We start from the raw sequence: 14,847 nt of genomic DNA, 5'->3' as shown, positions 1-14,847 counted from the left end.
TGTATAAGCAATGCAATAACGAGAATTGCGGTGAGTATTAAATATGTATATCTAGATTATAAACTGCAAATTGATTATTTACACTGGATTCTAATTAAAATGTATGTGTTCCTTTTGACTTTTTTTATTTGTCCATTTTCTTCTTACAATATCGCAAAATTGCAAAGTAGTGTATGTCTAGATTGTGCATGCATAGCCAAAACCATCAGCATAAGAAATAATTCAGAAGGACAGGTAGAATAATTATTTTGTCGGTCCAAATTCAGATACGAATAGTAGATGGAGTCCGTGGTAGGTTACCTCCAGAACAGGGTAAGACTCCAATAGGACTAGACTAGATAGAGAAGGGGAGAAGGTAGTTGGTTGTGCCTTGATATAGTAGAGAAATAACGATAAAAAAAAGGAAATACAATTCACCAACTACTATATATACGTTTATTACACCTCTACTTATTATCCAGCCTTCGCTTGCCTCTTCCCTGTCATTCACAAAGCTTATAAGCATCACGACACAAAGTAGGGTTCTCGATACCTTTGTTAATTCGGATTTGTGTAAAAGTTTACGTTGTGAATTTGCTGCACTGATATAATGATGATTGGCAAAGAGGACGACAACAAAAATCAGTATTTTGTCGTCTTTTTAAGTCTGAGTGATTGTAATGAAGGCCTTGCAAAATATGAACCAATGTGATTGTCAAAAAATGTGACATACAGTTCTTTTCTTTCATATACTTTTTTTCCATTCCAAACATTTTTACACATATTTGAAAAGCTCTTTTTTCTGCATTCATCAACGAAATGTTGCCAGTCCACTGAAATTTTGAAATGATGACCAAATTACTCACACCTTACTTTGTAATGTGACCTCGCTTTTCTAACGTGTTTTTTTTATTTTTGATACAGAGGAATGTATTGGTCCTATCTACTTTTGATACTAGATACAGTCATATAAGTTTTGCGTAGAGAATTTTTTCTTTAGTTGCTATTTCTGCAAACCAATAAAGGAAAAGAAATTATATTGGAGATAATGACTCAAAAAACAGCTGGATAGGTGGATGACACATACCTAAATAATTATTGTTTGATAACCATCGTATTGGAATTCTAATAGGTCACATATGTTTTCAAAGATGCCAATCCCAATCTTAACGTTGAAGAAAAGATCATATTTATAAACAATACTATTATTAAATAGTGTGGATTATCATATGATATTTAATCAATGTTAACAAAAGGCACAAAATAACAGATCCGTCAGGATATTGTCCTCGCCTGTGATGTCACGGAGATTCAATTTATGTAAAGCTAGAGACCATCATGTCATCTCTCTGGTTACTTTTTTTTACATCCCTTTGAGATAAGTGAGAGGGATGTCATGAAAAGGTGGGAGCCTTGGTGGAGTTTGTGTGCACGTTGTTAGCATCACAGAAACTGCAAAGGATAATGATTTAATTGGACCAAGGGCAATTTTTGAGACCAAGTTGGCGGTTTGTGAATTTTAGCAAAGGTATTGAAAATTGCTCTCTGGCAACTCTCATAAAATGGCAATATTCTCGGTTCCACTGCATGAAATTCCGTCGTTTACCAAAGTAATATCAAATCATAAAATGCGGGGATAGAAATTTAATTTAGGGAATTACTGATTTTATCCAAGATGTTTACGATGAAAATAAGTCAGTAGTTAGGACGGAACATGGCTCAGCTGGACGATTTAATGTAAGAGTAGGATTTCACCAGGCCTCTGCTCAGTCCACATCTGTTTGCATTGGTAGTGCACGTTCTCACAGAACACATCCGGCATGAAGCACCTTTGAATATGATGTATGCGGCCGACGTGGTGAACGATCAAAAAGCTGAGGCGGAAAAGGAGCTGGAGTCAGGTGTTGGAAAGGAGGGCAAAAGTGTAAGCAGATCAAAGACAGAGTATCTGTTCATCGGACAACAGACAGCAGTACCACCAATTATAGCAGGGGAAGACATGTGCAAGAGACAATACAGTTCAAATACTTAGGAACAACTAAACAATGCGATGAGGGCAATGAGATGGAGATGACGAAGAGGATCCAGGCAGGCTGGAATAATTGGAGGAAGGTAACTGGAGTTATGTTTGACATATTTCTGTAAAGGTGATGGGGATAATAGATACATATATTTTAACAACAGCAATATTGTATGGGTTAGAGACAGACGTTACAAAAATGACAAGTAAAGAAGTTAAATTGGCAAGATATGAGTATTTAGAGATGGTCACTTTGCTGAACAAGAAAATATTATAAACTGAGAAATCAACGAAATCGAAGGTTGATGGAAGTGCAGAATGCATCAATGATGATGAAATAAGACAGATTGACATGGTTCAGACCTGTTAAGAGACAAGAGAGGGAGTACATGGGGAAGAAAGTGTTGGATATGTAATTAATGGGACGCTCAAATACTAGATGGATGGATAGAGTACAGGACGACATTAACAGACTGGGCCTGGGGGTAGATGATGGTATGACACGAAATGCATGGAGATGTGGATCCATTGTGGTAACCCTGCATATGCTGGATAATGCTGTGATAATGAGAAGAAGAGAAGAAAGAAGAAGAAGAAGAAGAAGAAGAAGAAGAAGAAGAAGAAGAAGAAGAAGAAGAAGAAGAAGAAGAAAGAAGAAGAAGAGAAGAAGAAGAAGAAGAAGAAGAAGAAGAAGAAGAAGAAGAAGAAGAAGAAGAAGAAGAAGAAGAAGAAGAAGAAGAAGAAGAAGAAGAAGAAGAAGAAGAAGAAGAAGAAGAAGAAGAAGAAGAAGAAGAAGAAGAAGAAGAAGAAGAAGAAGAAGAAGAAGAAGAAGAAGAAGAAGAAGAAGAAGAAGAAGAAAGAAGAAGAAGAAGAAGAAGAAGAAGAAGAAGAAGAAGAAGAAGAAGAAGAAGAAGAAGAAGAAGAAAGAAGAAGAAGAAGAAGAAGAAGAAGAAGAAGAAGAAGAAGAGAAGAAGAAGAAGAAGAGAAGAAGAAGAAGAAGAAGAAGAAGAAGAAGAAGAAGAAGAAGAAAGAAGAAGAAGAAGAAGAAGAAGAAGAAAGAAGAAGAAGAAGAAGAAGAAGAAGAAGAAGAAGAAGAAGAAGAAGAAGAAGAAGAAGAAGAAGAAGAAGAAGAAGAAGAAGAAGAAGAAGAAGAAGAAGAAGTAAAAGAAGAAGAAAAAGAAGAAGAAGAAGAAGAAGAAGAAGAAGAAGAAGAAGAAGAAGAAGAAGAAGAAGAAGAAGAAGAAGAAGAAGAAGAAGAAGAAGAAGAAGAAGAAGAATCAGGTTGACGGGTGTTGTAAGTAGTTTACACAAACCAATAGCATCATTATTTAAGTGAGACTAATCTCTCAATTCGAGGTCCAAATTCAATAACAAAAAGCAGAGTGAACTCGACTACTTTCCTTCTATACCATGTATTGCAGGAGGACAGAGTGAGTAGTGTTCTTTGACATGTATTACCGCCATGTGTTTAGGTAAATAATCACAACAACCGCCTGCCGGATTTAATTTACCAACACACAATACTGAAGCTTAAAAATTTATGGTATGATCGATATGATTTAATGAGAAGCTATCACCAAATGGCTGTATTAAAATAATAACCAAAATCTGAGTGTCGTCAAATTTATTCAATTAAATGGTTTGATTGTGGCGAAATTTCAGACTTGCATTAGCTATAGTCGGGAAATCACATGCTTCTATACTTTTCCGGATTTTCTTCACTTCAGATATAGTTGCGTGTGTGTGTGTATGTGTGTGTGTGCTTGTGTATGTGTGTGTTTTTGTCTCTTTATATGTGAGGAGGTGTTCAGGTTGAATTAATCGGATTAAACATCTAATTCATTTATGATCTCCTCTTCCTTATACCATGACCATTATTAAAGTCGTAAGTAGCACACAGTCTTGTTATGCTGTGTTTAATCCATCACAATCTCATCATCATCATCATCATCATCATCATCATCATCATCATCATCATCATCATCACCATCATCATCATCATCATCATCATCATCATCATCATCATCACCATCGTCATCATCATCATCATCATCATCATCATCATCATCATCATCATCATCATCATCATCATCATCATCATCATCATCATCATCATCACCATCGTCATCATCATCATCATCATCATCATCATCATCATCATCATCATCATCATTATCATCATCTTCATTGTCGTCGCAAATGTCGTCGTCTGCATAATCATTATCATCTCCATCTTGAGCGCATCTATTACTATATTTTTTAAGTAGTCCTTCAAACCAAATCGGCCTATTGAGCCGGATTTTATCCCAGATTCTTCATATTGAATTGGACAATAGCACTTGCTTGCTAACCTTTGAGTGCTACTTTGAGCCAAGATCTAGTACACCCATTGACTGCTGAGTGGGCAAGGGTTGGATAAAAACAATTCGACTTCACCTTTGATCGATCTCAGTACCTTTATGTGTGAATCTATCACTCTACCAACTGAGCTTTCAATAACCTACTAGTATCATCATCACAAAACATTTGTTTATGATTCACCTATAGTACCAAATTCAAATACGTATGAATAATTTCATGAGTTGTTTATGTTCACTGTCAATATATATATATATATATATATATATATATATATATATATATATATATATATATATATATATATATTGAATATGGAAATTCAATATACTCTGTTATTGTTTATCAATATGCCTAAAATTATTAATGAAATGAATTAAGGTAAAATAAAATAATATCACTATTTTTTTCTGAAAGGTTTACCAGCAAAGTGTTCATTAATAGTAGTAGTATCACCAGTAGTAGAGTAGTAGTAGTAGTAGTAGTAGTAGTAGTAGTAGTAGTAGTAGTAGTAGTAGTAGTAGTAGTAGTAGTAGTAGTAGTAGTAGTTGTTGTTGTTGTTGTAGTTGTAGTATCAACACAGTTGTCATCATTAATACAAAAATCAACACAATTGTCATCATCAATACCAATATCATCACTTTTGCCAGACAAATATGAGAGAGAGAGAGAGAGAGAGAGAGAGAGAGAGAGAGAGAGAGAGAGAAATAGAGAGAGAGAGAGAGAGAGAGAGAAAGAGAAAGAGGTCAATTGATAGAGAGTCAGAGATAGAGAGAGAGAGAGAGAGAGAGAGAGAGAGAGAGAGAGAGAGAGAGAGAGAGAGAGAAATGGGATGGATCAATTTCCGTGAGTGAACACACCTAATGATTATAAGAGTAGGTGGTATGAACATGTGAATCTATATTACTAGAATGAGAATCACAACAGTTTTAAAACAATTGAACATGTAATTGAATACGATTTGTACCGTTATGTGGTCATTTGGTATGACACTCGTTTTAGGATCGGGAGATTCTGCGTTCGAGTCTTGTTTAGCAAATACTTGAGTCTTTGAGAATGAATATTTACTCACATGCTCTCACCGAACTTTGCTGTGAAATGAGTAACTGACTGTTAACAGCATCGTCTGTGTCTGAAAATATTGTAATATCCCTTTACTTGCGTCATGTCTCGCCCTAATTGTTAAGTGAAGCTGATGACTGGGTACATAGTCTAAATCGGCTTGAGCACATTTACTACATACTGCGCTATACAAAAATATCATGTTGTTTTATTTTTATACAATTGATTCAAGAAAAAAAATGATATTTTAACTATATTTACTGTTCGTTACTTTCTCCCATCCATGTGTGACTAACAGCCTGTAAGTATCAATCAATTATAGTCTTTCATTTATTTCACGCTGAATGGCACCGACACTATTATCAATAGTTATCTCAAAAGTCAAAACCCAATATCAATAGACATAATGATATATTTATTCCTATCTACAGCTATTATTTTTATTACATCAAAAACATTAACACTATTAATACCATAGAACCATTGTATTAGAGAGAGAGAGAGAGAGAGAGAAGAGAGAGAGAAGAGAGAATTATATTATATATATATATATATATATATATGTATATATATATATATATATATATATATATATTATATATATATATATATATATATATATATATATTATATATATATATATATATATATCATAGAACCATTTTATTAGAGAGAGAGAGAGAGAGAGATAGAGAGAGAAAGATATATATATATATATATATATATATATATATATATACATATATATATATATAAATATATATAAAAATATATATATATATATATATATATATATATATATATATATATATATATATATATATATATAATGGGTGGCTCAACTTACATACGAATACAGGAGTGGATGGGATGAACAAGTTAATCTATTTTCATAGTATGAGAATCCCCTCGGTTTTACAACAATTTAACATGTAATTTAATATGACTTCTGCGACTATGTTGCCTTGTGCTATGACACTCATTTTCGGATCGAAAGATTCTGTGCTCGAACCTCGTTCAACAGATAGTTGAGTCCATGGGAACGAATCTTTACTCACATTCTCTCACCCAACGAAGGTGCTAAATGAGTTCCTGGCCACGAAGTGCATCGTCTGTTTCTGATTATATTGTAATATCCCTTATCTGCCGACATGGCTCGTCCTACATGTTAAGCGAGACTGATGACTAGGGACGCTTTCTAAAGCGGCTTGTGCACGTTTAATGGATATTGCTAAATACAAAAGATAATTTGATTCAAAAGATTATTATATAACTATATTTACTGACAGGCGATTTTTTTTTTACTTTCTCCCATTCATCTGTAACTAACAGCGGGTACGTATCCGTCAATTATAGTCTTTAATTGATTTCACGCCCAATGGCACAGACACACTTTTCTATAGTTATCCCATAATTCAAAACCCAATATCAATAGACATAATGATATATGTATTCTTATCTTTATCAATGATTTCGTTTCCATCAAAACCAATAACACTGTTGCAATCAACTAGACCAATACCAACACGATTACCACCATCAATACTAATATCAACACAGTTGTCATCATCAATACTAATATCAACACAGTTGTCATCATCAATACTAATATCAACACAGTTGTCATCATCAATACTAATATCAACACAGTTGTCATCATCATACTAATATCAACACAGTTGTCATCATCAATACTTATATCAACACAGTTGTCATCATCAATACTAATATCAACACAGTTGTCATCATCAATACTAATATCAACACAGTTGTCATCATCAATACTAATATCAACACAGTTGTCATCATCAATACTAATATCAACACAGTTGCCATCATCAATACTAATATCATCACAGTTGTCATCATCAATACTAATATCAACACAGTTGTCATCATCAATACTAATATCAACACAGTTGTCATCATCAATACTAATATCAACACAGTTGTCATCATCAATACTAATATCAACACAGTTGTCATCATCAATACTAATATCAACACAGTTGTCATCATCAATACTAATATCAACACAGTTGTCATCATCAATACTAATATCAACACAGTTGTCAGACAAATAGGACCTGTAAAAACAGGAACCTCAGGCAAGCAATAAGCCATAGGGATATATAGACAGAGACACATACACACAGAGGTCTTCGTTAATACTGATGTTGTGTCCTGATAAGATTGATCTGACATCGGTTAGAAGATTTGACAAGAATCAAGCTTGAAAGTTTGGGGGTCATCGTTGAGTAAGTTGATCTTTCCATTGAAGGTCAATGGTCGTCTGTCTCCCATACCGTTTGGTTCTAAAAGCTACATTTCTTTTTGATTGCTGTGTTCTGCCAAACAGTCTGATCAGGGCCCTCTTAGGTGTATTTTATTTTTCTTTGTTTCCTGATTTGTAATGGCAGATTGTACTTCATCTGATTCTTCCTTTTGGATTGTGCTAATATCCGTGATTGTATTTTGTTTTGTTTCTTCAGCGGTTATATTACTTGATCCAATAATTATAATAATAATAATAATAATAATAATAATAATATAATAATAATAATAATAATTAATAATAATATAATAATAATAATAATAATAATAATAATAATAATAATAATAATAATAATAATAATAATAATAATAATAATAATAATAATAATATATAATTAATAATAATAATAATAATAATATATATAATAATAATAATAATAATAATAATAATAATAATAATAATAATAATAATAATAATAATAATAATAATAATAATAATAATAATATAATAATAATATATAATAATAATAATAATAATAATAATAATAATAATAATTAATAATAATAATAATATATAATAATAATAATAATAATAATAATAATAATAATAATAATAATAATAATAATAATAATTAATAATAATAACAATTATGATTTTAAAAATAATTTTAATGATCTACTTTTCTCTCTCTCTCTCTCTCTCTCTCTCTCTCTCTCTCTCTCTCTCTCTCTCTATCTCTCTTTCTCCCAATCATCAGGAGTAAAATCAGGTAAGCGTAATTTTTATTTCGATGTTCAAATCTTTGTTGAATTCATACAAAATGTAACCCACAAAGTCAAAATTTAAAAATCAAAAACTTTCAAAACTTAAAATGGTCAGAGTGCAAAATGTCAAATAATGTTAATGTAGGAGTATACATAATATGATTATCTATGTAATAAAACACCACACCGATACACACTAAAGTACGTGTGTGAAAGTTCGGGTCCCTGGATGCCGGCACTGCAATGTAATTAATACGCTCTATCATCAATACACTTCCAACGATACAGTGTGTAATTTTCCTGTTCACCCGGTATTCATTATATTTTTGAAGTATCATATTAACAATTTAAAATAATTTTCATTCTCTTCAATAAAATGTAAGAGTCACTCAAAGTACAATAATATTTCTTTTTCTATTAATTTGACAGTTATAGTCCTGTATTGTATTTTCGGGCAGAGGGCCAGTCCGATTTTGGGATGTATATCTCCGACGTTTAGAAATATTCAATATTGGTTAAAACCTGTATTATAACATCTGATATTTGATGTTTACTATAAAAAAACAATTGTTTAATGTTAACATAATATATATATATATATATATATATATATATATATATATATATATATATATATATATTATATATATATATATCAGATATTAGAACAAATCTTAACGGAAGAGGAGTTTTACAACCGATTTTTAGGTTATAGTATATTTTTAGAATATCAATAAAAATCACATTGCTGCGAATCACTCCCCGGCATTTGCATTATCTAAATAAAGCGTATATAGTTTAATAGACATTCTGTTTGGTGCACGGATACAATTATTTTAAAAAGTGAAGGTCAGAAGTCATCAATATTTCGATAAATGAATGTCCACCTTGACCTTCGATTTGAATTGTTTAAGGCAGCGACATCTATGGAAGTCCTAGGTTTAAGCCAATGATACAAACACGTCCTGAGCGGCCTTTAATAAATTTAGCACGTCTCGTTTATTTTTTTATAAGAAAACTCTAAAGGGCTTTTATCAAGATTATTTAGCAACATAATCATTATGTAATGAACCAGGTTTAAGACGGCGGGACACAAATCACTCAAAAGAAAATGTCAACATTTTCATTGGACACACACGCACAGATACACACACACACACACACACACACACACACATATATATATATAAATATGTATATATATATATATATATATATATACATATTTATGAATAATGACATGGTGCTGTATTCCTATTCAACGCAGTCAGATGTCGATGCATCTTAAATCTAAGTTAATTTCAGTCCTTTTCTATTTAGTATATTTAAATTTATCCTATCTCGCTGGGAAGATGGTGTACGAGTTTCTCCCATCGCTTTTTCATGAATTAAATGTACATTTTAGTCGACGTAGTAACACAAATCAACACAATTGACAATTTAAATTAATCCCAATTGAAAAAGATTTTTTTCCTTTAAAAATGATGTGTGCGATAAAACATCATCTGGAACCAGAAACTAAATATAGCTATTTCTCTTTTGTTAATTTCTCTATTCTTTTCTTTTAATCATGACATATGATTTGGAATCACATTGATCCGGACACCAAATGTTAATCTTTGATCATCGAGCACAGAATTACTGGCAAATTGAAAAAAAATATATAACACTATTTTTCTTAGAATGGTATAGACCTCCACGAGTAAATTAAAAACTTTTCTTAAATTATGGGCAATTTTATTTCCCGTTGATTCAAATGGTTAATAATGTACTTGACTATGACTCTTTTACTACATTTCATTATTAGAATAATGGTGAATTCCAATAATAAGCAGGTGGTGTCATGGCGATGTCAGGGCGATAAATGAAGGTGATAGCACAGAAGACGTAGTCAATTCGTTTGGGCTAATTATAAGGCATCCGATCGTAGTCGCGGGATTTCCTATGCGGTAATCTTAGCTCACACGGCATTCAAGACTTAATTTGACATTTGTCCTTAGGATTTATCACAATTTGGCCGCTCTTTCGAATCGACAACACTATAATTTATTTTACACTTTGTTGGCAGGGAACTGAAATGAATTTTAATTCCAAATATTGAAGTTTCGCTTCCGTTCCTGTTCGCTGTGTGAACTAATACGAGTGGATTGCACTCACTTTACTATGATAAAATAAGAGACCGACTGAAAAAAAAAATTCAAATGGAGGGCAAGACGGATCAGCAATGAAACTGAATGCACTCAGTTTACCGCCTGATATCCTTTATTTCTTCACAAATATTTCTTGTCGTCCAGTAGTGTGTCAAAATAAATGCTAAAAACGTTTGCCAGTAGATCACCACTTATAATTCAGACGCTAAATGTTCCAATTACGACACCCATTTGTTGTAATTCGGACACCCGCTTATTCCAATTCAGATTGTTAGAATTCAAACATAATTTGTTTGATTTGTACTATTTTTGTCATTGTTGTTTGCTTTTTATTAATTTAAATTTTAAAAGAGTTTAAACTTAAAAAATAATAAGATGAGTTTCATTGTGTACAAGGAATCTGATACGCCCCTGTCAACTTAGTTAGCCCGCTTGCGGGAGATTGTCGTGAAGTCCCAGGTTTGAGAGTTATTTGTTTAGACGAGGTGTCATTTAAATCGGTCGATAATTAACGAACACGTTTTTTTTTAACATAAGTATATTTCCCGGAGTACGGTAATTAACTGGTCAAAACGAGTTTTTTTCTTCATAATAGTTCATATTATTATTCGAAACATCTGGACTACTGCTAAGTAATTATAACTTCCTTATTATTTTCTTTTTTTTTTACAGATGGAAGATGGAGTTGGACACCCTGAAACATCATTTAATTCCCGACAAGGGTTGTAACATGTTTTGATTAGTGTTGTCCTGCTTAATAAACCTGATTTAAAATATTCTGACTTTTTTTTGATGTTTTCCTTTTTGTTGTTCATTTTTTAAAGTTATTAATATTATTTTAAGGGTGGGGTGTGGTTCGTGTCTTCAATTTTAATGTCCCCTCTACATTGTTTTCCGGTGCTAGATATTTGACTTACTATTAGTGGTATGTATGTATATATATATATATATATATATATATATATATATATATATATATATATATATATATATATATATATATATAATATTGAACAAACAACAACAGTCAACAAACCAACTCAGTCCTGGCCATGGCTAATTAGGCCTGAAACATTAATGTAGACTGTCCCAAACATTGTGGTAAGCATTACATAATAATTCGATCCATTACTACATGTCGAGCACTTTTCGTACTTTATTTTTATCAAACACGATTCGATATATATATATATATATATATATATATATATATATATATATATATATATATATATATATATATATATAATCGAGAGGAGATAAATCGACATCGACGTGGTTAAATATCTAAAAAATTGTGATGTCGATTATCAGTCATTCAAGAAATTAATAAATGGGGAACAAATGAGAAAATGCAATCTAAAAGCAAAGGAACTCTATATCGACGATCAGGTGGCCTTTAAAAATGCCGATTTTGAAATTCATTACGTTCATTTTAATTACCTAAGTCTGATATTTTGGTCTGTTTCTGAAGGCAAATGATATTTTAATTGGCCTTTTCCTCAGCACTGACAAGGACGTCAAATTAGGAATTGCACTCGTGAAGTTGCTGTGCACAACAGCGTAGGGTCTTGATACCTACTCTTGTGGTATGGGTGGAAAATGTTCCAATGGTGTACTCTATTCATCTGACTCCACAACCGCAACAATGGCATCTTCTAAAATTCAACTATCGTCGATTAGAATAAAGACTCAGTACCGGAAGTAGTGACGTTCACCGTGCCGATAATATCGAAACCAAGAAGCGGAGCATTTGAATTGCATAAACGAGAAAATGAAGAAGTGATTAGTTTTTGGATAAGGGGGAGGGTCCTAAGAAATCTGCCACATTTACCAATACGGAGACCTGGATTGGCCAGGGCAGCGTACAGAGACAGATAAACAGCCTGGAACACAGTGGTCGATCTGTGGGACGTTTGTTATCAGGTGATTTGATGAAATTCATGTACTATTGATATCATTAATTGCATTATTAGTTTCAATACGAAGAAAAGTTGACACGGCCTTGTAAGAGACTTGACTGCTGAAAATACGGTTATGATCAATGGCTTTTTACTGGATGTCATTGAACAATTTTGTCGCATCTTCTTTGACATTTATTTTAATTTACATCGTGATATATTGGCAGTTTCAGTGGCTCTTGTGTCTTACCTCACTGCAGGATATCTTGACCTATATAAATTGTATTTTTTTTAGACTATTTATTATATGCATCAATGGTACACATCGTCGGTATAACCGGCGTGTGGTAAATGCATTTCGATATAGGCGATTATTAATTACTAATGTTCTATACCGAAGAAACTTGAATTTGATGTCATATCGATATAATTCTTTTCAATATATCCGTTCTGAACTTTATATCAGTCCTTTTAATCTCCTTTCCAAAATTGAAAATTAATTTTAACCATCAGTGTCTTCACCAGAAATTAACAATAGTGTGACATGTCAAACCTTCTGTTAGATGTATCAATCTAATATGCTCTTAAAAAGATATTGTTAGTACTAAAAAATCAAGAAGCCTGTCTGATCGTAAACGGAGGAGATAGTTGTCTTTCTTCCGCTTTTTTAGTGATCAAAACTGACAGTAAAATTGTTTTTAGATTGAAGCCAACAAAAAAGGCACATTTGAACCAAATAAGCAAAAGTACCTCAAACAGCCCGCAAATCAAAATTCAACCGAAGGGCAAAAACATCCGTTTGGTTACCGAATTAAATATTCCTTTTTTACACGATCAAAATCGTCAAAAATCATGCCGGCAATGTTGAGATGAACAATCATACATTAAAAGCATGAATGAAGAAATAGCAAACATCTTTACCAAATTCCTCACCTGTTTAATACATTTCTTCATTTTTTCTCAATAAACGATCAGTATCTTGAGTGTCATCTGCGTAAATATGATAGTGTATTTTATGAGTATTGATGGCATCGCCTAAGGAATGTGTATACGGTGTGTAAAGCATGGTACCCACAAAGGTTCACAAGGAGATCCCGAATCTTAATGACGATTGGATGGAATGATTTTGTTTTAGGAGAACAGATGTGATCGCTCAAAATGTAACATCTGGTCCGTGCCTGCGATGCCGAACGTTGTTTCAAGACGCTCAATAAGAGTGGGATGATCAATCGTGTCGACATCGGTACTAAGATCGAACAGTGCAAGAATAGAGACACTGCCTACCTCAGCGTCACCCAATAAAATCGAAGTGCAGTCTCTGTTTTATGGTACTTTATGTATGTAGATTGACATGGTTCTTATGGATTGAATTGGTTGAGGTGCTCCTTGAGAGAAATGGAAGATTAGGGACAAATCGGAACATTTTCTGCTCTTAAGAATATAAGTTAGACTATTTCAGCAACAGCATTGTAAATGACATGGGAATAATACCAAGTTCAAGAGAATAATTGAAATCTTTATCACAGCTGCAAGAAGTTCAATATGGTTGCGTAATATGGTTGTTGGAAAAGTGTCTCGATTACAGGATTTATCTGGACAGGACACTATCCTAGGTGTGATGAATTCCGCTGAGAGAAATTGGCAAATGGATTATCTCCTTTAAAGGATTCAAAATAGGGTTCAGTATTAGTTGACAATTTGTCTAAATTAGATCGTATTTTAGTTACTTTGTGTTAAGTTTGACATAATTTACGATGACACATGATATTTTTGTAACTATGGTTTTGATTCAAACCAGAAGAACAACACATTAATGTGGAGACATCGTAAGTGAAATTCAGTAGGAAGGAATGAACAGTAAAAGTGAAATGTAAACACCTCGTTATTTGTCATAAGAGTGAATGCCCTTATTTCAAGGGAAATAACCAACAAAGTATTGTAAAGAGACATTATTACACAGTTGTTTCTCTTAGACCATTAGAAATCATAAGATCACATACTAATAGTAATAATACATAGAAATAATTCAACACCCCCACTTGATCTAATTATTCTAATTGAAATTTAAAACTTTTAACGTACATTAATCCATTATAATATATAAATGTTGGTTTATCCATTGAGTAAATAAAACAAGTTACTTACTGGAGAATTTCTAATTGAGATTCTCACAAATTCTCAAATTCTTATACATGTAGTTGAAATGTTATAAGTCAAGTCCACATTAATTTTCAAAAGGAAATTAAAAGTGCAAAACATTCCCTAATAATTTTGTATGTCAGATAGAAACAAAATCATAAGACTCATATTCATGTAACATTTTCAAGTTGTCTGATAA

The 14,847-nt window shown here is 32.4% G+C and overlaps 1 long non-coding RNA gene across 2 annotated transcripts in view; it reads left to right on the top strand.

Annotated features, from left to right (window-relative positions):
• LOC144960263 (uncharacterized) overlaps positions 1-11,387 on the top strand; it is a 15,528-nt gene extending 4,141 nt beyond the window's left edge. The window contains exons 3-4 of one of the 2 annotated variants that reach the window (XR_013642815.1): positions 1-30; positions 11,281-11,387. The exon at positions 1-30 is cut by the window's left edge and continues 13 nt beyond it. This is a non-coding gene — a long non-coding RNA (uncharacterized LOC144960263). Of the gene's footprint in view, positions 31-3,882; positions 3,902-11,280 lie in introns of those variants that run through there. The other variant, XR_013642816.1, reaches the window with a different exon arrangement.
• Positions 11,388-14,847: the final 3,460 nt, after the last annotated feature.

The sequence above is a fragment of the Berghia stephanieae genome, chromosome 15, assembly GCF_034508935.2.
Source record: "Berghia stephanieae isolate SIO BIC M18660-M18661 chromosome 15, UCSD_Bste_1.3, whole genome shotgun sequence".
Lineage (NCBI taxonomy): Eukaryota > Metazoa > Mollusca > Gastropoda > Nudibranchia > Aeolidiidae > Berghia > Berghia stephanieae.
This window is presented reverse-complemented; position numbering and strand designations above follow the sequence as displayed.